Below are 22,412 nucleotides of genomic sequence, written 5' to 3'. Positions count from 1 at the left end.
TTAAAAAAAGTTTGTAGGTTTTATAGACTGTAAACTATGGATATTGCTCTATTTATCTTACTCTACCTTTGTGGAAAGTTGACAGCAAAAAAAAATGGGAAACTATGGTTTTCACTGGAAGATGTCAATAGGGTTAGTTTTCACTCTTCAGTCCTCCTGTGCAAAGTAACGGAACTCATCACTTATAAAGCCCTTCATGGTATTGGACCTGGGTACTTGAGAGACCGCCTGCTGCCAATTACCTCCACTAGACCAATTAGATCCCACAGATTAGGCCTCCTCCGAATTCCATCCGCCGGCCAGTGTCGACTGGCGACTACCCGGAGGAGAGCCTTCTCTGTGGCTGCTCCGACCCTCTGGAACGAACTCCCCGTGGAGATTCGAACCCTCACCACCCTCCAGGCCTTCCGCAAGGCCCTTAAAACCTGGCTGTTCCGACAGGCCTGGGGCTAAAGAACTGTTGCCCCCGTCTCGAATTGGTATGACTGTTGTGTGTTTTAAATTATGTATTATTATGTTTCGTTTTTTATTTTTTGTCTGTACCTCCCCTTCCCTGATTTGATTTGTTAGCCGCCCTGAGTCCCCTTCAGGGGAGAAGGGCGGCATATAAATATAATAAAATGAAATGAAATGAAAATGGAATCAAAAATGGAATGCAAAACAACAACAACAACAACAACAACAACAACAACAACCCAACAACATCACAACCTTGCAATGAAAATCAAAGAACATGCATTTTACCATAAGTTCATACATTCCAAAAGAGTAGGCATTTTTTCTTTTGTAGCTGGAAATGATGTTAAGTACCATGGTAGTTATGCTATGGAGTGCTTCATGGTTCAGCCATATCCCCATATTGTGCATATCTCCAGGAAGCCATTAGGAAAAATTCTCTAGAATAACAGAGTTAGAAGGGATCTTAGAGTTCTTCAAATTCAACCCCCTAATACCATTCTAAAGTGCATCTAGTCAGGTTTTCCCAGTTGCAATGGATGGCTGTGAAAGTTGGACCATAAGAAAGGCTGAGCGCCAAAGAATGGAGGCCTTTGAACTATGGTGCTTGAGAAGACTCCTGCGAGTCCCTTGGACTGCAAGGCAATCAAACCGGTCAATCCTAGAGGAGGTCAACCCTGACTGCTCTTTAGAAGGCCACATCCTGAAGAGAAAACTCAAATACTTTGGCCACCTGGTGAAAAGGAAGGACTCACTAGAGAAGAGCCTAGTGTTGGGAACGATTGAGGACCAAAAAATAAGGGGACGACAGAGAATGAGGTGGCTGGATAGTCACCGAAGCAGTAGGTGTGAGCTTAAGAGGACTCCAAAGGATGGAGCTCCCACCATTTCTGGAGGCAAGCTGTTCCAAATCTGATATCATCAATGTGTAGATAATTTTATAGCTCCTTTTCATCTCAGTCTGGAGAAGGGATGTAATGTTGGATCAAGGACCAGCCCAGATAATGTCCCAATAGTTCAGGTGGAATGCTGGGGAAATGGACATTCTAAACCTAATGTCAACTCTGAAGCTGGCCTAAGGCTTGGAAACTTCAGTGTTGCCAAAATGGTGCTGAGGGATAGGGAGGGGGAACTAGAGATAGCTGGGGTTTTGTAGCCAAAACAGAATAGTTTCCCTTGGGAACCAAGGACATTCCCACAGGTGGCTGAAGCAAGGAGGAGTGAAGTTTCCAAGCAATTGGACAGCACCTTGATTGGACCATGTGACTGATTGTTTGGGAAAGGGAAAAAACTTTTACATTTAATTAGGTGAAAACTGCAGGAACCTTTAGAGTCAGTTTTCACCAGTCTGTGCCAATATACTGTATGTCCAATAAAACTTTTCTTTGAGGAACCTACTTGCCTCGGAGTTCTATTTGCTATTGATATGAAGAAAGTAAGCACCCCCCCCTCCTTAGAAGAATGAAATGTTTTAGGAAATATTAAAAAGACAAAATATTATATTTCCCAGGATGAGAAAAGGAGAAACATGTTTTTAAAGACAAAAAAGCCGCTTCCTGCAGCTCTCTGCCCCCAGCAGATATTTGGTACCAATTGAGAAGGACAGGACAAAAGGCCTCCAACTCCAGGGTAATGGGATTAAGACATGACCCTCTAGGACATATTATGGCTATCTATCAGCAGAGCTCATCACATGGCACCAGCAAGCCCCTACATTACATCAGCCCAAGGTTCAACCAAACTCGACTTCAAGACAAACATGATCCCACGTGGCCCCATGGGAGTCTGATAGCAACCAATATAATACATGCTCTTGGCACAGGAACAGGAAGCTCAAGTTCCAAGTCCAAGAGAGGGTGCAAATACTTCTCACTCCCCACTCCATGTGTTCAGCTACCCAGAATCAGAAACATGCTTGGTGGTTCTGCTTCACCATCAAACCATCTTTCCAATCAGCCTTCATGTTTCCAGTGTCTTTCTCCCCACTGGGAACTGAACCCAGATGGACATGTCTTCCAACAGGCATATTTGAATAATTTTGATACCTAGACGTTGGTCAAAATGCCAGTGGTGTGTGAGATGATATCCCCACCACCACCACCAGGACCAGGCTTGAGATTTGTGAAGGATCTGGGTGCCAACAAGTCACATATGACTCAATAATCAGCACAACCTGAGATGATAGAAGAGAGAATGTGTAGCTCAGGATTGAAGTGGGGAATCCTTGGCACTTTCTGAGCTTGGCTGTTTTCTTACAGATGTTTCGTGACCAAACTAGGGAACATAATTGAACTTGCTGGTTCCTTGATTAGGCTGTTGGTTTCAGCTTGCTTGCTTGTCTGAGTTGGTAGTTCCTTGATTGGGGTATTGTTTACTTCTTAACTGTTGCTCTAATGCAAGACTCTCTCCATTTATTTTTCTATAGAGATAAACAACATCTACATACCATTCCAAAAAAATAATCAAAAAGCCAAAAAAAGGAAACCAAAAGACCAAAACAATCACCAGCAATCCACATCCAGATGAGCAGAGATTAACACCAAGAGTAACATTAGACCAACCATCAAGAAGTAAACAATACCCTAATCAAGGGTAATCAACTAACACAGGCAAAAAAAAATCTAACAGTAAACAATAGTACAGTCTAGGAACCAACAAGACCTCTAACAGTATTACTGATATGGCAAATCACTAATCTATAGAATGAGAGCAAACGCCACTCCCATTTAGTATTGAAGGAATTACGTAGTTGTGTAATGAAACCAGGGGTGTGATTGGAAAAAAAAATTAGCAACCGGTTTTCTGCCCGGTTGTTGAGTGAGCATGGTTATGGTGGGCATGGCCCACTTGGCCTCCTGCACCATGACAGAGGGGTGTTTTCACCCTCCCCAGCTCCGGAGGCTTTCCTTGAGCCTCTGGAAGTAAAATAAAATGGCCTCTCCTGGGCAGGAAGAGACTTGTTTCCAGACTTCTGGGATGCTTGTTTTTTTGCCCTCCCCAGATCCGGAACTTTTCTTTGAGTCTCCGGGAGCGTGAAAACTTCCTACAGCGGGCTCAGGAGGCTCTCCGGAGGCCAGAAACAGGCCTGTTTCCAGATTTCCAGAACTTCCAGGAGGCCTGTTTTTCACTCTCCAGAGCCTCCATGCGGGCCTTGTGCTTACCTGCCATCCAAAATGGGCCGTAGAGAGACTCCTGAGAGGGGTGGAGTGGGGTGGGTGGGGCCAGCCAGTCCTTGGTGAACCGGATATAAAATTAACATTTGGTTTGCCCGAACTGGTCCGAACCGACTGAATCCCACCCCTGAATGAAATGTCTGCAAGGAAACAACCAAACTCAGAGAGCACCAAGGTACCCACAATCCTCTTCCTCCTTTCTCCATTCCACATATTCAATTTCCTTCTAAAACTGATGATTTTGCCTAGTTGAGTCATGAAACATCCACAAGAAAACAAACAAGGTCAGAGAGCACCAAAGGAACCTACAATTCAACCCTCAGCTACAGATATTCTCCTTCATTGATACAATAACTCTGCTATGAAGTCATCTTCAGAAATTTCTGATTACTAAAAACATACATTTTCCTTACGCTTTATTGACTTTCTACTCTTATCCTCTTATTGCATTCACATCGGTCTCCAGAAAATAATCTATATAGTTACACTAATTATAATTCTCTCTCTCTCTCTCTCTCTCTCTCTCCCCCTCCCTCTCTCCCTCTCTCTCTCTCTCTCTGTCCTCCTCCTCCCTTCTTCCCCTTCCCCTCCTCCTCCTCTCTCTCTCTCTCTCTGTCTGTCTGTCTGTCACTGTCTCTCTGCTTCTCTCTCTCTCTGTCCTCCTCCTCCCTCCTTCCCCTCCTCCTCCTTCTCTCTCTCTCTCTCTGTCCTCCTCCTCCCTTCTTCCCCTTCCCCCCTCCTCCTCCTCCTTCTCTCTCTCTCTCTCCCTCCCTCTCTCTCTCTCTCTGTCCTCCTCCTCCCTTCTTCCCCTTCCCCTCCTCCTCCTTCTCTCTCTCTCTCTCTCTCTCTGTGTCTGTCTGTCTGTCTCTGTCTCTCTGCTTTTCTCTCTCTCTGTCTCTGTCTGTCTCTCTTTCTCTGTCCTCCTCCTCCTCCTCCTCCTTCTCTCTCTCTCTCTGTCCTCCTCCTCCCTTCTTCCCCTTCCCCTTCCCCTCCTCCTCCTCCTTCCCCCCTCTCTCTTTGTGTCTGTCTGTCTGTCTCTGTCTCTCTGCTTCTCTCTCTCTCTCTCTCTCTCTCTCTCTCTCTCTCTCTCTCTCTCTCTCTCTCTCTCTCATCCCATAAAGATTATTCATGAATATCTTTTGCTCTTAAGCATCTGAACAGAAAACTCAGCAATGGAAAAATCACTTCCATTAGTATTCCTCAAAAAAAAAAAAAAATCCCACTGCTTTAATATTTTGGGATTAGCTCATGATCAAGCATTGATATTTTCTTGAAAAAAGTACAATCCTTAAGTCAACCACCTAATCTAAGAGTAGAAATTAAACTCTAAAGCAACATAAACATATTACAAGCCATTAGTGTAATTAAAAAGGAATGTATAATTAAAACATTTGTGTGTTTTCATTCAAATTCATTGTCGGTTGGACATTTTAATGAACTGTGCATCAAAGGAAACCCCAGAGCTGTCGGATGAGTTTAGTATCATTAGAAATGTGGTGTGTATTTTTCCTTACTTTTCTGTTCTTTTTCCCCATGTCTCTTTGGCTCAGGAAATTCTCCTTCACCCAGCTTTGAATGCAGAGCTGTCATTGGCTCAACCAAACTAATAATGATTGTAAATGGTTATGATCATTTCAGTGCTTTAAACCAATGTTATCACTCTCTTTTTTTTAAATCCCCCCAAGAATCGTGTTTTTCATAATTACTTCTCTTTTGTCCTTTCCTTAAGACAAATGATTTTGTAATTAGTGATGAAGGAAGTAGTGATCACTCCAAGACATCTGTCAAATTGTCGTGAAATATCAGTCCCCGTAGCTATATTTAAACTTTCTGCTTAATCGGCTGTTGCTTTATTTCGCTATTACATCTCTGTGGTACCATAAGCAAGATACCCTAATGATCAAGTTCTATAAAACACAGAGCAATTAGACTCTGAGACATATTGTTCCCAAAGACGTTTTCCCTTCTCATAATGTGTTTGCATTCTTTCGCCACTATCTCCGGCAAGATGCATTATAAGATAAGCTACTGTTGACGGTTGCACATTACGGGATGCTAAACGGAGATGCAAACTCTTCTGCAAAGTTTATTCGCATCAGTTTTCATCATTTCTTCTTCTTTTTCTCTCCGCCAATAAAGCTAGAAAGCAATGCAGCTAAACCATATGAAGAACAAAGAATGGCTGCAGGAATTGGGTATGTCTAGTTTAAGGACAAGAAGGACTTGCATAACAGAGAATAACAGAGCTGGAAGGGACCTTGGAGGTCTTCTAGTCCAATTCCCTGCTCAAGCAAGAAACCTTACACCATTTCGTGTGACATGATAACAGTCTTCTGATATTTGAGGGGCTCCTACAAAGACGAGAAGGTTGACCTATTTTCCAAAGCACCTGAAGGAGTGACAAGAAGCAACGGATGAAAACTAATTAAGGAAAGAAGCAACCTGGAATTAAGGAGAAGCTTCTGAGAGTTAGAACAATTAATCAGGGAAACCAATTGCCTCCAGAAGTTGTGTGTTAGGATATTGAATTTAGTAGCTACAACAGTAAATATACAATAAGCCAGACCACACAGTTGTAGTTGATTAGTCAGAGAGTGATGACTCATGCATGAGGTAGCCTACATATGATTGGTTGATGTAAGTATAAAGGAGGCATTTCCCTTTTTCCCCACCTTTTTCTTCTGTGTGTGTTGTACATTGTTTGATTTACCTCATGATGTTCCTGTATACCTGACTATCTGTATATTGTTTAATTTACCTCATGATATCCCTGAATACCTGACTACCTGTATATTGTTTAATTTACCTCATGATATCCCTGTATTCCTGACTATCTATATATTGTTTAATTTACCTCATGATATCCCTGTATTCCTGACTATTTATTGTTTGATTTACCTCATGATGTTCCTGTATTTCTGACTATCTGTATATTGTTTAATTTACCTCATGATGTTCCTGTATTCCTGTCTATCTGCATATTGTTTGTTTTTCCTGTGTTTATTTATTTTATTTATTGGAATTTGTCAAACAAAAATGAGAATAAGAATAAGAGAATAAAAATATAATGACAGGGATGATAGGCACGGTAGTGCACTTACGCACATCCCCTCTACTGACCAATTAAGTATTCCAGACAATGTGTATATTGTTGATTTACCTCATGATGTTCCTGTGTTCCTGACTATCTTTTTTTCCCCCTGTATGATGACAACTATAAATTTGAATGTAAACTACATTCATATTTATATAAACTACAAATTTGTGTCATTGTCTCTGACTTCATCAGGACAGCTGCTGCACCATTCCTTGACAGTCCCAAAGGTGCTTTTTTCAGGAGGCAAATGGACGTTCTTGTTTTTAATTTGAAGACATTTTGCTTCTCATTCAAGAAGCTTCTTATGTTCCTCACAGACAGCTGGTCATTTGCATTCTTTTAGTGAGTTGTTGAGGGATGCGGTGGCTCAGTGGCTGACACTGAGCTTGTTCATCAGAAAGGTCAGCTGGTTGGGACAGATGGATCTGCTGTATGGTTCAAATCCATAGCGCTGCGTAACAGAGTGAGCTCCTGTTACTTATCCCAGCTTCTGCCAACCTAGCAGTTCAAAAGCATGTAAAAATACAAGTAGAAAAATAGGAACCACCTTTGATGGGAAGGTCATGCACCTTTGATGTTTAGCCATGCCACCCACATGATCATGGAGACGCTGGATCTTCGGCTTTGGAACGGAGATGAGCACTGGCCAGAGGTGGTATGCTGTGAATTGTGGAGGCAACTTGGAGGTTTATCTGTGTCCTCGGGGTCACCTGAGTAGTGCAAATGGGTGCAAAGCCTTCTTGGAACTGTTGAAAAGACCGTGTTGTAGATTGGAGATAGAGGATGTCCTATCCCTCCCGTCATGTTGAGAGAGGGCTGTTCAGTTTTGACATAGATGGCATCTTCGATCCCTCTCATAAAATAATAAAGGCGGGAAATGAATGTATGGATGGATGGATGGATGGATGAATGAATGAATGAATGATGAATGAATGAATGAATGAATGAATCAATCAATCAATCAATCAATCAATCAATCAATCAATCAATCAATTTGTTTTTCTTCCTTGCGTTTTAGATTCAGTTCAAAAAAGTAAATTAGATGCCTATGCATCTCTCCTGGATAATTAACCTATGCTTTCACTCTAACAGTCTGTCTCTTCAAAACATTTCAGAAACATCTTTCATTTTGGGATGAAGGAATTTCAAATTCCAGAGCCTCTTAAGCCATCTTATTTCACTGATTCCACACCGTCTTCTGGAATTCCTTCAAATTTGAATAGTTAGGATTGGAAAGGTCCTCAGAGGTCTTCTCCTGCCACTGCTTGGCAAAAGAGGAACATTCAAACCATCTCAAATGTCAACGTTCAACACCTCCATGACTCCAAGACATAGGTTCTCAACTCTGTCAGGCCTGCAGTTATATCCCTTTTAGGATCCTGCTTTGTTCTTCCCACCCTGGTTCCCACCTTGTGCTTGTTTCCTCTCATGTAGTTGCTTAGGGGTTGCTGTTCTGTTGACATCATTTTGTTCTGTTGATAGCTGGATTTGTTTTTAGTATAGTATTGTCTGTCAGGTATATCCCTTTTAGGATCTTTGGCCTGCCACACTCTCTCTTATTTCATTATGCTGTTTCATTAGTGTAGTAGATGGGAGGGAGGAATAGAAAGGAGTAGGATTGTGGAATGTGTTATTGTCATTCTTTTCTAGAAGCCAAGCTCATCTTTTGTCTCTGCACCTGACCGGAAGCAGCTGGGTGGAGATGCCAGCCTGGAAGACGAGGATTGGACCATGTGATGGATTTGAGGGTGTGGGGACAGGATCGTGAACTTTCAACTGGGTGGGAATCGGATGTAGCATCCAGAATTGGGATTCCACAGATGTGCTAAGATGTCTGATTTATTAAATTGGAACTTTAAGGATCATTTTGCCTTGGACTCTGATTTAATTCTACATGATACTTGGAATGCTAACAAACTAATTGTTTTGTGTAACACAAACCCTCAAATAGCAATAGCAGTTAGACTTATATACCGCTTCATAGGGCTTTCAGCCCTCTCTAAGCGGTTTACAGAGTCAGCATATTGCCCCCAACAACAATCCGGGTCCTCATTTTACCCACCTCGGAAGGATGGAAGGCTGAGTCAACCCTGAGCCGGTGAGATTTGAACAGCCAAACTGCAGAACTACAGTCAGCTGAAATAGCCTGCAGTGCTGCATTTAACCACTGCGCCACCTCGGCTAAGGTTTTTCCCCATTCATGGTTTTTTTCCCAACCTCTAACTACCTAAAGTCATTTGATGGTGAAATGGAAACACACACACACACACACACACACACACACACACACACACACACACACGGATGTATGCATGCCAATGCTGTGCATTTATTATTAGGAAACACACAAAATGTCTCTCTTATTTTTTAAAAAACTTTTCCATTTTAAATTTGAATGCCTTGGAGTGTTATAATAATTTCGGAGCATTAAGACCAGTCTTCATATAATTACCACAGCCAGAATCTCATTTGCCCAAAACTGGAAACAAAAAACATCCCCTCAAATGAGAGAACATAAAAAAGATTTGTAGATTTGTAGATTTTAATAGCATTTATAGGCCGCCCTTTTCCCTGAGGGGACTCAGGGCGGCTTACAATAATAAAGGAAGGGGAGTGAAGACAAAACATAAAAAGAAATGTGCAATAACTGAAAAATACTAAAAACACAACATTCTCTCAGCATTCGGGAGGGGCGGAAGAGTTTATCCCCAGGCCTGACGGGCTAGCCAGATCTTGAGGGCTGTACGGAAGGCCTGGACTGTGGTCAGGGTACGAATCTCCACGGGGAGATTGTTCCATAGCGTCGGAGCAGCAACTGAGAAGGCTCTCCTCCGGGTAGTCGCCAGTCGGCACTGACTGGCGGATGGAATACGGAGGAGGCCCGCTCTATGCGATCTGAAAGGTCCTAGAATGCGTGGAAATGGATAAATTAATGATGGAACTAAGGGATAGAGAGGAAACAGAGTATTATAAGATATGGAATAGGTGGTATAATTGGCTCAAAAGAGATATAAAATTAATGCACAATGATTGTATAGAAAATATAACAAAAGGAGATGGTATATATTTGGAAATAAATAGGGATGTAAATGTTGTATATACGTTGCATATATTCTAAAAGTAATAATCATGAAACAAGGAGGTATATGTATGAAACAGGAGGCTGTAGCATAGGAAAGTTGAAATTGGAAAAATAATACTGATAGCGGAAAGCTGTAAAAGGGTATTTGTGATTTTAATATTTAAAAATGCTGATTAAAATTTTTTTTTTTAAAAAAAAAGACCAGTGTTATTGGTACTTATTTGTTTTCATAAAAATCAAACCAGTAAACAAAATCCACATTTTTCTTTTTCCTCCTCCTCTTTTTTCCTTTTTTCTCATTTTTTTTGTTTTCCCCTCCTCCTTCTCTTCTTACTCCTTCCTTTACTTCTCCTCCTCTTCCTCTTTCCTCTCTCTCTCTCTCTTTTTTTTTTTTTTACAGCAGATCCATCTGTCCCAAGGATGAATTTATTTCCCCAACCTGCTGGTGTAATATTGCATTTGAGGCTGTCACTTTTGATTTATCGTTACTTTCGACATTAAATCTTCCTTTGCATTTTTATTGGTTTCATTAAAAACATTCTGCTCATCTTTTTTCATTTATAACCGATTGCAAGGCATGGGAAGGAAAGAAATGGTTGGGGTTTTTTTTCCCCCTTTCTTTTTCATGATCTTCCTCATTGCCTTCTCTCAGAAGTCTCTTCCCAGTCAGTACCTTCGCCTGCCTCCCACCCCATCCCTGCCTCTTTCCAATGATGAAAAAACTGTAAACTGCTTCTCAATTTTCAAGGTAGAATGCATAAAGCAAAAGGATCTGCCTTTAGAACTTCTGGGAAGAAGGCAGGGATGTAACAAACCTTTGTGCAATCTGCAAAATTGCCTTGTCAATAAGACAGCTTATTCATTCATTTATTCATTCAACTATCCATCCATCCACCTAACTCTCTCTCTCTCTCTCTCTCTCTCTCTCTCTCTCTCTCTCTCTCTTCCTCCCTCCCTCTCTCCCTCCGTCTCTGTCTTTATATATATATTCATACACATATACATACATACATACATACATACATACATACATACATACATACATACATACAGTGAAGTTTCCAAGAGTTGGCCTAATTAATTTACGAGGCTTGAGACAAGGTTCAAAAAAACCCCATTCATTTATTAGGACTAACATCTTGGCATGGACCCCTGTGTCCCCTCCCCTCTATCTGAGGTCATCAATCACATTCTCCAACAGGACCTTATGGCAGAGTTCTGGACATGCGCATTCACATCCCAGTACAGAAATATGAAACTTTTATTCTGGCCAAAAGTATGCATGGCATTCCCTCCCACTCCTCAAGTTGATAGTAGTCATGGAAACGCTTTAGATGTTGACACATACATATATACATACATACGTCCTTCCATCCATCCATCTATCTATCTATCATATCTCTCTCTCTCTCTCTCTCTCTCTCTCTCTCTCTCTCTCTCTCTGTATCATCCATCCACTAATCTATCCATTCATCTCTATCGATCTCTCTCTCTCTATAATCTATTATCTATCTATCATCTATCTATCAGCTATCATCTGTCTGTCTGTCTATCATCCATCCATCCACCCATCTACCAATATCCATTCATTTCTTTCTATCTATCTATCTATCTATCTATCTATCTATCTATCTATCTATCTATCTATCTATCTATCTATCTATCTATCTAAATCTCTATCTATCAGTCTCTCTGTACCAACTATCTTTATATCTCTTTCTATTTCTATCAACTACCTTTATATCTCTGTCTATCATCTATCTATCTATCTATCTATCTATCTATCTATCTATCTATCTATCTATCTATCTATCTATCTATCCATCCATCCATCCATCCATCCATCCATCCATCCATCCATCCTGAAATGGTATATTCCACCTTCTTCCATTCTTGTTATTTTAAGGTCCAGCTTAGACCAATTGAGCCTTGTTTAATGCCTGATCTTCAGACATAACATCAGAGATGAAGCCTCCATGATCAGAGAAGAGAGGAAGGAAGAATATCCAACTAACTGGATGTATAAGGTCTTCTGATCACAAATGGATCTTTCATGTCTCCAAACCGTCATATCCTGATGTCCCAATGCTCAAGAGAGAAACACAAGTGGGGGAACCATAAGCCACATTCTATGTTCCTCTTTTGTAATCTCTGTTTGTGGTTTCTCTGAATTCAGTTTGACTAGTATCAGTGTTGATCCATTTTTGACTAAAACAGTTTTGCTAACAGGTGTGTCAAAGATCTGGAAGTCTTACTACAGTTATTTGGTGTAATTCCTCCTCACCTCCGTAACAACTCAATAAGTCAACTCTGGTAAATTTCCCACATCATTCCCACATTCCCACAAGTTCCTAGAAACAGAAAACAAGATATTTTGATGCACCTTCTTCGAAATAGGAAGATATTAGCCCTTCAAAGTAAGTCAAGCCATGAAATAAATTCCAAAAATATGACCGGAGCTGGCTGGGGAATTCTGGGAGTTGAAGTCCGGACATCTTCAAGTTGCCAAGGTTGAGAAACACTGATCTAGGCCATAATAATCGAATCTGGAAAGTGTGTCTGATTTTTTTTCCTTTCTTACTGTAATGAATAAGGGAGGAATCACCCTGAGATTCTTTGTTATCCTTTTGCTATTTCCCTGGTTTAAAGAGTGACCATTGCCTCTGCCCAGTTTCCTCAAGGTCATCTCCATGGGTGTCTACAGTGAGATAGGTAGGTAGGTAGGTAGGTAGGTAGGTAGGTAGGTAGGTAGGTAGCAATGGTGGGTTACGGCCAGTAGGCCCTGGTACGGGTGTACCAATGCCTGCTGGGAGCACCAAGTACCTTTCTGATATGGTGCTTCAGAGGGCCCGTCCATCCTCTTTCCCTGTGTGGGAAGTTATCATCCAGCCCTCTCCCAGAAAAATGAAATATCCTAGGAAATATTGAAAAGGCGGAATATTTCTCTGGATGCGAAAAGAAACCTGTTTCAAAAGACAGAATAGTTGCCTATAGCTTTCTGCCCATCCCCAGCTAATGGGCCATTAAGATGGCCAGGCTAGCCCACTTTACATAATAAAGACTTCTCCTCACTGCAGCTGTAGGGGGAAGGGATATTACTCAACTGACCACAAGGCAACTGAGAACTCATCACAGCCTAGAGAGTAGCCCCCTGCATGGCACCATGGGAGTCTGACAACCAGTCAGAATACATTTCTTACACAGGAACAGGAAACAGAGAGGTGGGACTGAACAGGGTATAAAAGCCTAGCAAGCCCCTCCCTCAGCCCTTCTCTTCTTCTCCACCAACATTGAAACATGTGATCACCTTTTCTGATCAGGGCTCAAGCCATGTGGCCCTGTCCAACAATAAACCATCTTTCCAAGCAGCCTCCATGTCTCCAGAGTCTTCTTCCCCACTTGGAGCTGAACCCAGAAGGACATTTCTTTCAACACCTGTATTTGACCCAACCGGCCCATTTGCACACACAGCATACGGCGACTGCGCGATGCTCCGCCAAGCAGCTGGAGCATCATAGGCAGGTGGTGCACATGCGGGCGCAGCGCATATGCACATGGTGGATGCCCGGCCCCATTGTAGCATATTGGTTGCGATGGGATCTGGAACCCACCACTGGTTGGTTGGTTGGTAGGTAGGTAGGTAGGAGAGAGACAGACAGACAGTCAGATAGAGCTAGCCAGACAGATGATAACTAGCTAGCTAGCTAGATGAGAGAGAGAGAGAGAGAGAGAGAGAGAGACAGACAGAGAGAGAGAGAGACAGAGAGACAGACAGAGAGGCAGAGAGACAGACAGAGAGACAGAGAGACGGGGGATGACTAACTAGACAGATGTAAAAACGAGAGGTTGAAGATAGATAGATGAGAGAGAGAGAGAGAGAATAGCTAGATAAACAGATGATAGATGGACAGACAGACAGAGAGACAGATGAGAGAGAGAAAAGGATAGATAGACAGACAGACAGATAAGAGAAAGGATAGCTAGCTAGACAGATGATAGATAGATATTTAGATAGATAGATAGATAGATAGATAGATAGATAGATAGATAGAGGGAGAGAGATAGATAGAGAGATAATTAGATAGGTAGGTAGGTAGGTAGGTAGGTAGGTAGGTAGGTAGGTAGGTAGGTAGGTAGGTAGATAGATAGATAGATAGATAGATAGATAGATAGATAGATAGATAGATAGATAGATAGATAGATAGATAGATGGAGAGCTCACCAAGTGAAAGGGATTATGGGTCTGCCTAATAACATTTCTTTGAAAATTATTCTGTGCTTCAAAAGTTTGAGATCTTTCAGCCAAAGGACAACCTTCAAATCCCCCTTGGAGTTCAGCTTACATGAAACCCAAGGACAATCCGGTGGTACCTTGAGAAGCCTCCACACATTTCCCTTCCAGAAAATTTGAAATGGGTCCAGAGGGGGCAATGAAATGGCCAAAAGTCTGGAAAGGAAATCCAGGAAGGGGGGGGGGGAGAAAGATGAAAGAACAAAATACTTTCAGCCAAGGTGATGAGCAAGCAGAATTTGGAAACTTTGCTGTCTCTCTCTCTGTCTGTCTTTCCATCAGTCTGTCCTTCCTTCTCTTCCTTCCTTCCTTCCTTCCTTCCTTCCTTCCTTCCTTCCTTCCTTCTTTCTTTCTTTCTCCCTCCCTCCCTCCCTCCCTCCCTCCCTTCTTTCTTTTTTTCCTTATTTCTCCCTCCCTCCTTTCTTTCTTTGTCTGTCTTACTTACTTACTTACTTACTTACTTACTTACAGTTTTTTTCGATCATAGAAGATACAAATGTTGATATTCCCCAGAATAGGACCCAGTCTCTACCTGCCAATTTTATTGGCTTGGATTTTCTTCCTCCCTCCCTCCTTTCCTTTCCTTCTTCCATTCCTTATTTCTTTCCTTCTTTCTTTCTCTGCAGTTATTTGCTCAACAACCATGGCAAAAAATGTTGATAAAGTCAATCAGGACTCACTTAACAACCCTCCTGCTTAGCAACAGAAATTCTCTGTCCCAATCGTGGTCCTAAGTTGAGGACTATGTGTGTGTGTGTGTGTGTTTGTGTGTGTGTGTGTGTGTGTGTGTGTTAAAAATTTAGGCTGAATACTAATAAAATTAGTGAAAAGCAGAGGAAGGGGCTTTCATAACAGACCCATGGTTATGTGCTTCTTTGGCTCCCCATGGAAAGCAGCAGTGCCATTTTTACATTCCTTTTAATTATGAATAGAATAGAATAGAATAGAATAGAAAAGAATAGAGAATAGAGAATAGAGAATAGAGAATAGAGAATAGAGAATAGAGAATAGAGAATAGAGAATAGAGAATAGAGAATAGAGAATAGAGAATAGAGAATAGAGAATAGAGAATAGAGAATAGAGAATAGAATAGAATAGAAAATATGGAATGGAATAGGAATGGGAATGAGAAGGGAGGGAATGGAATGGAATGGAATGGAATGTGATGGAATTGGGAATAGAATTGAATGGAATGGGAATGGGAATAGAATAGAATAGAATAGAATAGAAAAGAAAATATGGAATGGAATGGAATAGGAATGGGAATGAGATGGGAGAGAATGGAATGTGATGGAATTGGGAATAGAATGGAATGGGAATAGAATAGAATAGAATAGAATAATGCAGTTGGAAGGGACCTTGTAGGTCCATCCCCCACCCCCCATCCAAGCAGGAAACCCTACACCATTTCTGACAGATGGCAGTCCAATCTCTTCTTGAAAGTGTCCAGTGATGAAGCTCCCACCACTTCGGAAGACAACTCCTGTTCCATTGGTTGATGGTTCTCACTGTCCCAATAAAGCTTTCTGTGTATGTGATAGGAAATAGGGGGGAAGTGGCAGATGAGAAGGACTAGAGCAGTTAGATCCTGCATGTACCAGCATTCCATAGCCAGGGAATATGTGGATTACTTCCAAACATCTCAGAGTTGTCAAAACCTCTTGGTGAACTCCAGTTGGCTGGAAACAGACTCATCACTGGGGGAGGGATGGGCTGGGGGGGGGGGGGAAGCTACATCTTATTTTTGTATCTAGAGAGCACAGTAGATTTCAGACCTAGCTATACCATTTCAGATAGGCAATTTTCCAGTCTTTTCTTAAATATCTCCATTGTTGGATAACCCGCGATTTCTGGAGGCAAGTCGTTCCACTGGTTAATTGTCCTCCCTGTGAGGAAGTTTCTCCTTAATTCTAGGTTGCTTCTCTCCTTGATGAATTTTCCATCCATGGTTTTCTTGGAAGAAATGTCCATCTGGGTTCAGTTCCAAGTGGGGAGAAAGACACTGGAAACATGGAGGCTGCTTGGAAAGATGGTTTTAATGGTGGACAGGACCACGTGGTTTGAGGTCCTGGCCCCCAAAAGGGAAGAGATGTGGAGAGCACCTGGATTTTATGCCCTCTCTGGGCTTTTGAATTTGAGTTTAGCAATAGCAATAGCAGTAGACTTATATACCGCTTCATAGGCCTTTCAGGCCTCTCTAAGCGGTTTACAGAGAGTCAGCATATTGCCCCCAACAATCTGGGTCCTCAGTTTGTATTCTGATTGGTTGTCAGACTCCCATGGGGCCATGCAGGGGCAACTCTGTAGGCTGTCCTGAGTCCCAGGCTTGGTTGAGCCTTGCGGGGTGATGTAATCTTCCCAGATTCTATGTAGTGAGTTTTGCTGCTAGATGGGCCCTATTATATCCTGGAGGCCATGCCTTTGGTATTGTAGATGAGCTGGCCCAGCCTTCCTGGGACTATTAGCAAAGGTTAGCTGCTTTCCAAGATCATCCCTCTCCTTTTTTCATCCAGGGTGGTATAATATTATAATATTTCCTACAATATTTCATTCTTCTAAGAGAGAGGTGGGTCCTTAACTTCCTACAGTTTCTTGTTTTGGAAAATAAGTTGTCCCCCTGTTCTTGGTGGCCTCAAATATTGGAATACTGCTATCATGTCACCCCTAGTCCATCTTTTTTCTCTAGACTGGCCCTCCCCAATTCCTGCAAACGTTCGTGCAAGCTGCACAAAACAGCATCACACACAGGTGTGTTCTTTTCTTTTTTCTTTCCTCCCAGATAAGCAACCCTCCCCCCCCCCCCCCGAATGTTAGAAGAACTGTTTACCGTTCCCGCTCCTTGCCACATCAACGAACACTTAGCTTCCCTGGAGATTTGCTTGGTGAGGATGTGCAGGCTAGTGTCTTCTCCCCAAATAAGCCTATTATGCAAAGATTGAAACATTAGGATTAATTATGCCCAGATCGGAATGCAAAAGCTAATGAAAAACATACATCTCTCCCTCTCTCTCTTCTCTCTCTCTCTCTCTCTCTCGTGGACTGGATTCCCGAAGGAGAGCTTGAAAAAAATTAACTTTGACAGTTTGGGCTCCCTGCGGTGGATTGGATGGGTGACGTCAAGTGCCTTCAGAAAGACACATTTGGTATGTTTGTGTTTGTGGGCATGTGTGTTTTCAAACCCAGATAAATAAAAAACCCTGAAGAGCCACAAGGAGGATTAGGGGACTGGAGGATAAAATATATGAAGAACGGTTGCAGGAACTGGGCATGGCTAGTTTGATGAAAAGAAGGACTAGGGGAGACAGGATAGCAGTCTTCTAATATCTCAGGGGCTGCCCCAAAGAAGAGGGAGTCAAGCTCTTCCCCAAAGCACCTGAGGGCAGGACAAGGAGCAATGGGTGGAAACTAATCAAGGACAGAAGTAACCTAGAACTAAGGAGAAATTTCCTGACAGTGAGAACAATGAACCAGTGGAACAACTTGCCTCCAGAAGTTATGAATGCTCCAACACTGGAAGTTTTTCAGAAGAGATTGGATAACCATTTGTCTGAAATTGTATAGGGTTTCCTGCCTAAGTAGGGGGTTGGACTAGAAGACCTCCAAGGTCCCTTCCAACTCAGTTGTTCTATTGTATTGTATTGTATTGTATTGTATTGTATTGTATTGTATTGTATTCTATTCTATTCTATTCTATTCTATTCTATTCCACGAATGACAAAACCAGAAATGAAAGTCATCAATCCATCATCTGAAACAATTAGTCTTTGACTTACAACTGGAATTGGGTCCCAGATTTATGTTGCTCAGCGAGTGAGTTTTGCCCCCGTTCACCCAGCTGGTTTTCATGCCTAAAGCTGGACTAGAACTCACTATCTCCTGGTGATTGGCCCAAAGTCACCCAGCTGGCTTTCATGAATGAGGCAGATCTTAAACTCACAGCTTCTAGACTCAAGATGTAACCACTACCTCAAACTAGCTATAGAGATTTAATTGAGACAGAGAGAAAGATCGCCAGGTTCACATGAATGAGGCTATAAATGTCTGAAGATGTCTACATCTCAGTCTCTAGTTGGACACATCACTAAAGGTAAAGGTAAAGGTTCCCCTTGCATATATGTTCTAATCATTCCTGACTCTAGGGGATGTTGCTCATCTGTGTTTCTAAGCCGAAGAGCCAGTGCTGTCCAAAGACGTCTCCGTGGTCATGTGGCTGGCATGACTAAATACCAAAGGTGCATGGAATGCTGTTACCTTCCCACCAAAGGTGGTTCCTATTTTTCTACTTGCATTTTTACCTGCTTTCGAACTGCGAGGTTGGCAGAAGCTGGGACAAGCAACGGGAGCTCACTCCGTTATGTGGCGCTAGGGATTCGAACCACCGAACTGCCAATCTTTCTGGTCAAGCTCAGAGTCTTAGCTACTGAGTCACCCTTTAATGAAGACTTTACAAACAAGATAAATTGGTCCATCAATGAGATCTAGGCAGGCTTTCATAACTGCAGCGTGAGTTTCTATTTGGGGCAAATCTTAATAAAAAGTTAGTTACATTCTTTCTTTCTTTTTTCCTCCATAACCGAAACAAATTGGAAATAATAATAAACAACCACAATGGTACTGGAAGCATCTCTGGCCTGAATCACCCCATTATACTGTGCAGCGTCAGTTCTAAATTTTGGTTTGAAGGCAAATAGAATAAATATTTGAATTAAATAGATGTTCTGATAGGGATTAAGGAACTGGGCTGAATAATCACATTGTGCATGCTTTTGAACGGAGTTAACAATTTGAAAAGTCTCTTGTTTACTTCCTTGTAACAGGGATGGTTCAAGTTGTCTCCGACTTACTAACACATTTCTGTTGCTAAGTAAGACAGTTGTTGAGTTTTGTCTCGTTGTACGCCCTTTCTTGCCACCGTTATAAAGTGAGTCAATGCAGTTGTTCTGTTGATGACCTGGTTGTTAAGTGAATTCGACTTCCCCATTGACTTTGCTTGTCAGAAGGTCACAAAAGGGGATCACATGACCCTGGGACACGGCAACCGTCATAAGTATGAGACCGTTGCCAATTGGGCGGATTTTGATCATCATCAGCATAGGGATGCTGTAACAGTTGTGTGAAAACCAGCTGTAGGTCAGTTTTTTTCACTGCCATTGTAAGTTTGCACTGTCAGTAAAAGAATTTTGAAAGACAAGGACTACCTGTAGTATGAATTCTCCAAGACGAAGAAACCTTGACCAACTCCTCCTCCGTAGTAGCCTTTACCAGTAAGATGGATGGATGGATGGACAGATAGGAAAGAGAGAGAGGGAGATATAGACAGGTAGGTAGAGGTAGGTATGTAAGTTAAGTAGGTGGGTAGAGGAGCAGGTAGGTAAGTAGGTAGGTAGGTAGGTAGGTAGGTAGGTAGGTAGGTAGGCAGGCAGGTAGGCAGGCAGACATGGATGGATGGATGGATGGATGGACAGATAGGAAAGAGAAAGAGGGAGACATAGACAGGTAAGTAGAGGTAGGTAAGTGAGTAAAGAGGTAGGTAGATGGATAGCTAGCTAGCTAGCTAGTTAGAAAGGTAGATGGATAGCTAGCTAGCTAGCTAGTTAGCTAGATAGCTAGCCAGCTAGCCAGCTAGCCAGATAGCTAGCTAGCTTGCCAGCCAGCCAGCCAGCCAGCCAGCCAGCCAGCCAGCCAGATAGGTAGGTAGGTAGGTAGGTAGGTAGGTAGGTAGGTAGGTAGGTAGGTAGGTAGGCAGGCAGGCAGGCAGGCAGGCAGGCAGGCAGGCAGGCGGGCAGGCAGATGATAGCCAGTTAGAGAGGTAGATAGGTATATATGTAGGTAGGTAGGTAGGTAGGTAGGTAGGTAGGTAGATGGATGGACAGATAGAAAAGAGAGAGAGGGAGAGATAGACAGGTAGTTAGAGGTAGGTAGGTAAGTGAGTAGAGAGGTAGGTACAGGTGATAGATAGATAGATAGATAGATAGATAGATAGATAGATAGATAGATAGATAGATAGATAGATAGATAGATAGATAGATTAGGAAGAGAGAGAGATGTAGGTATGTAGAGAGGTAGGTAGGTGGGTAGATGGATGGATGGATGGATGGATGGATGGATGGATGGATGGATGGATCGATGGATCGATGGATCGATCGATGGATCGATGGATGGATGGAGCTACCAATAGAAGATAATATTTTCAGCTCAGGGTTGAACTGTGGCATCTTTGGTGCATGCTGAACTTGACGGTTTCCTCACAGATATTTCACAACCCAGCTAGGTAACATCATCCGTGCCAGAAGAGAGTGGCCTTTCTTTTCTGCTTACATTCAGTAACAAGCTACAGTGTATACACAAGGAGCAAACTCCACTATCCACTAGCACGGATGACGTCATCTAGTTGGGAAATGTATCGTCTGCAAGGATGACCCAGCTCTGAGAGCACCAAGGATGGCATAGAGTAGGGCTGTAGGAGGAGAGAACAGGAAAGATGGTCCACTCCACAAAGCTTAAGGATCTTCAGAGTACTTGGAAAACCTACTCAATCCTCTGGATTAGATGTGGCAAACCATCTCTTGATCTGGGCTTTATGCAATGCATCCTCCGGTTTGTAGAGTTTTCAGGACCAAAACACTCTCCTTCCAGTCCAGTGGCTGCCTTGTCCAGCTTGAAATAATCTCGGTTTCTTCCAAGTTTATCCCAGCCGGCCATCCTTATCTTGGGTGTAAGAAAGGGAATGAACCGAGAGCTAAACGCCGAATGAAAAGAAACAAAGGCATAAACTACTTTCTATTCCGAAACACATTCCCTCATTTTCTTCAGACGCTGGAACATTCTGGATCCGTTCAAGCGTTCTAATTTTTTAATCTTCTTTTCTACACAAGAATAATTAGCACAATATGCTTATGGTTTAAAATGATTTCTTTGTCTGTGGGACTAATTCAGAACATTATTTTCGGATTCTCTCCTTTCTTTCTTTCTTTCTCTCTCTCTCTCCCTCCCTCCCTCCTCCCCATCACAGAACATCACAGAATAACAGAGTTGGAAGGGACCTTGGAGGTCTTCTATTCCAACCCCCTGCTCAGGCAGGAAACCCTGTAATATTTCAGAGAAATGGTTGTCCAATCTCTTCTTAAAAAACTCCAGCGATGGAGTAACACAACTTCTAGAGGCGAATTAACTTTGGTTCTTTGGGATTGGAATTGGAATTTATTGCATTTATATGCTGCCCTTTTCCCCGGAGGGGACTCAGGGCGGCTCACAATCCAAGTCAGGGAAGGGGATACAGATAAGGGATAAAAAGACAAACAAAACAATACACAATTTAAAAGCACACAACAACCATACCATTCGAGGGGGGGGGTGCAAAAGCTCTTTAGCCCCAGGCCTGTCAGAACAGCCAGGTTTTAAGGGCTTTGCGGAAGGCCTGGAGGGTGGTGAGGGTTCGAATCTCCACGGGGAGTTCGTTCCAGAGGGTCGGAGCAGCCACAGAGAAGGCTCTCCTCCGGGTAGTCGCCAGCCGGCATTGGCCGGCGGATGGAATTCGGAGGAGGCCTAATCTGTGGGATCTAATCGGTCTATTGGAGGTAATTGGCAGCAGGCGGTCTCTCAAGTACCCAGGTCCAATACCATGAAGGGCAATCGTAAACCTAAAGCAATATTCAATTAAATTCAGAAAAGAGCTGAAAGGAACCTTGGATGTCTTCTAGTCCAACTTCCTGCTTAAGCAGGAGACTATCTGTCATTTCAGACAATTCAAGCTGGCTGCCCTGTCTCTTCTTGAAAATGTCCTCCAAGGTTGGAGCACCCACAACTGCTGGAGGCAAGCTGTCCCACTGGTTAATTGTTCTCACTATTAGGAAGTTTCTCCTTAGTTCTAGGTTGCTTCTCTCCTTGATTAGTTTCCAGTCCATTGTTTCTTGTTCTGCCTTCAGATGCTTTGGAAAATAAGTAGGCACCTCTCTTCTTTATGGCGGCCCTCAAATACCAGAAGACTGCTATCCTGTCACCCCTAGTTCTTCTTTTCTCTAGACTGTCTATATCCAATTCCTGCAACCATTTGTGTGAGCTATCACATCGAAACAAACCAGCTTATCAAGGACGGAGTTGTAAGAATGGACTGTGAAACACCACCAAAGGCACTTTCAAAACATCGGAAACAAATATTGAAGAACTATTGAAAGGTGAGATGAGGCTAGAGAGATGAGAAAACTGCTGGCTTTGTGCAGGAATATTCAGATCCAGCTTTGCTTACACTGTAACCACGTGACTTTAGTAAGAGTAATGTTTTGCTCCAAAAAATGGTATTCCTTCCCTAAATGT

The sequence above is a fragment of the Thamnophis elegans genome, chromosome 3 (assembly GCF_009769535.1).
Source record: "Thamnophis elegans isolate rThaEle1 chromosome 3, rThaEle1.pri, whole genome shotgun sequence".
In the NCBI taxonomy this organism is placed as follows: Eukaryota; Metazoa; Chordata; class Lepidosauria; order Squamata; family Colubridae; genus Thamnophis; species Thamnophis elegans.
Note: the sequence above shows the minus strand (reverse complement) of the source record.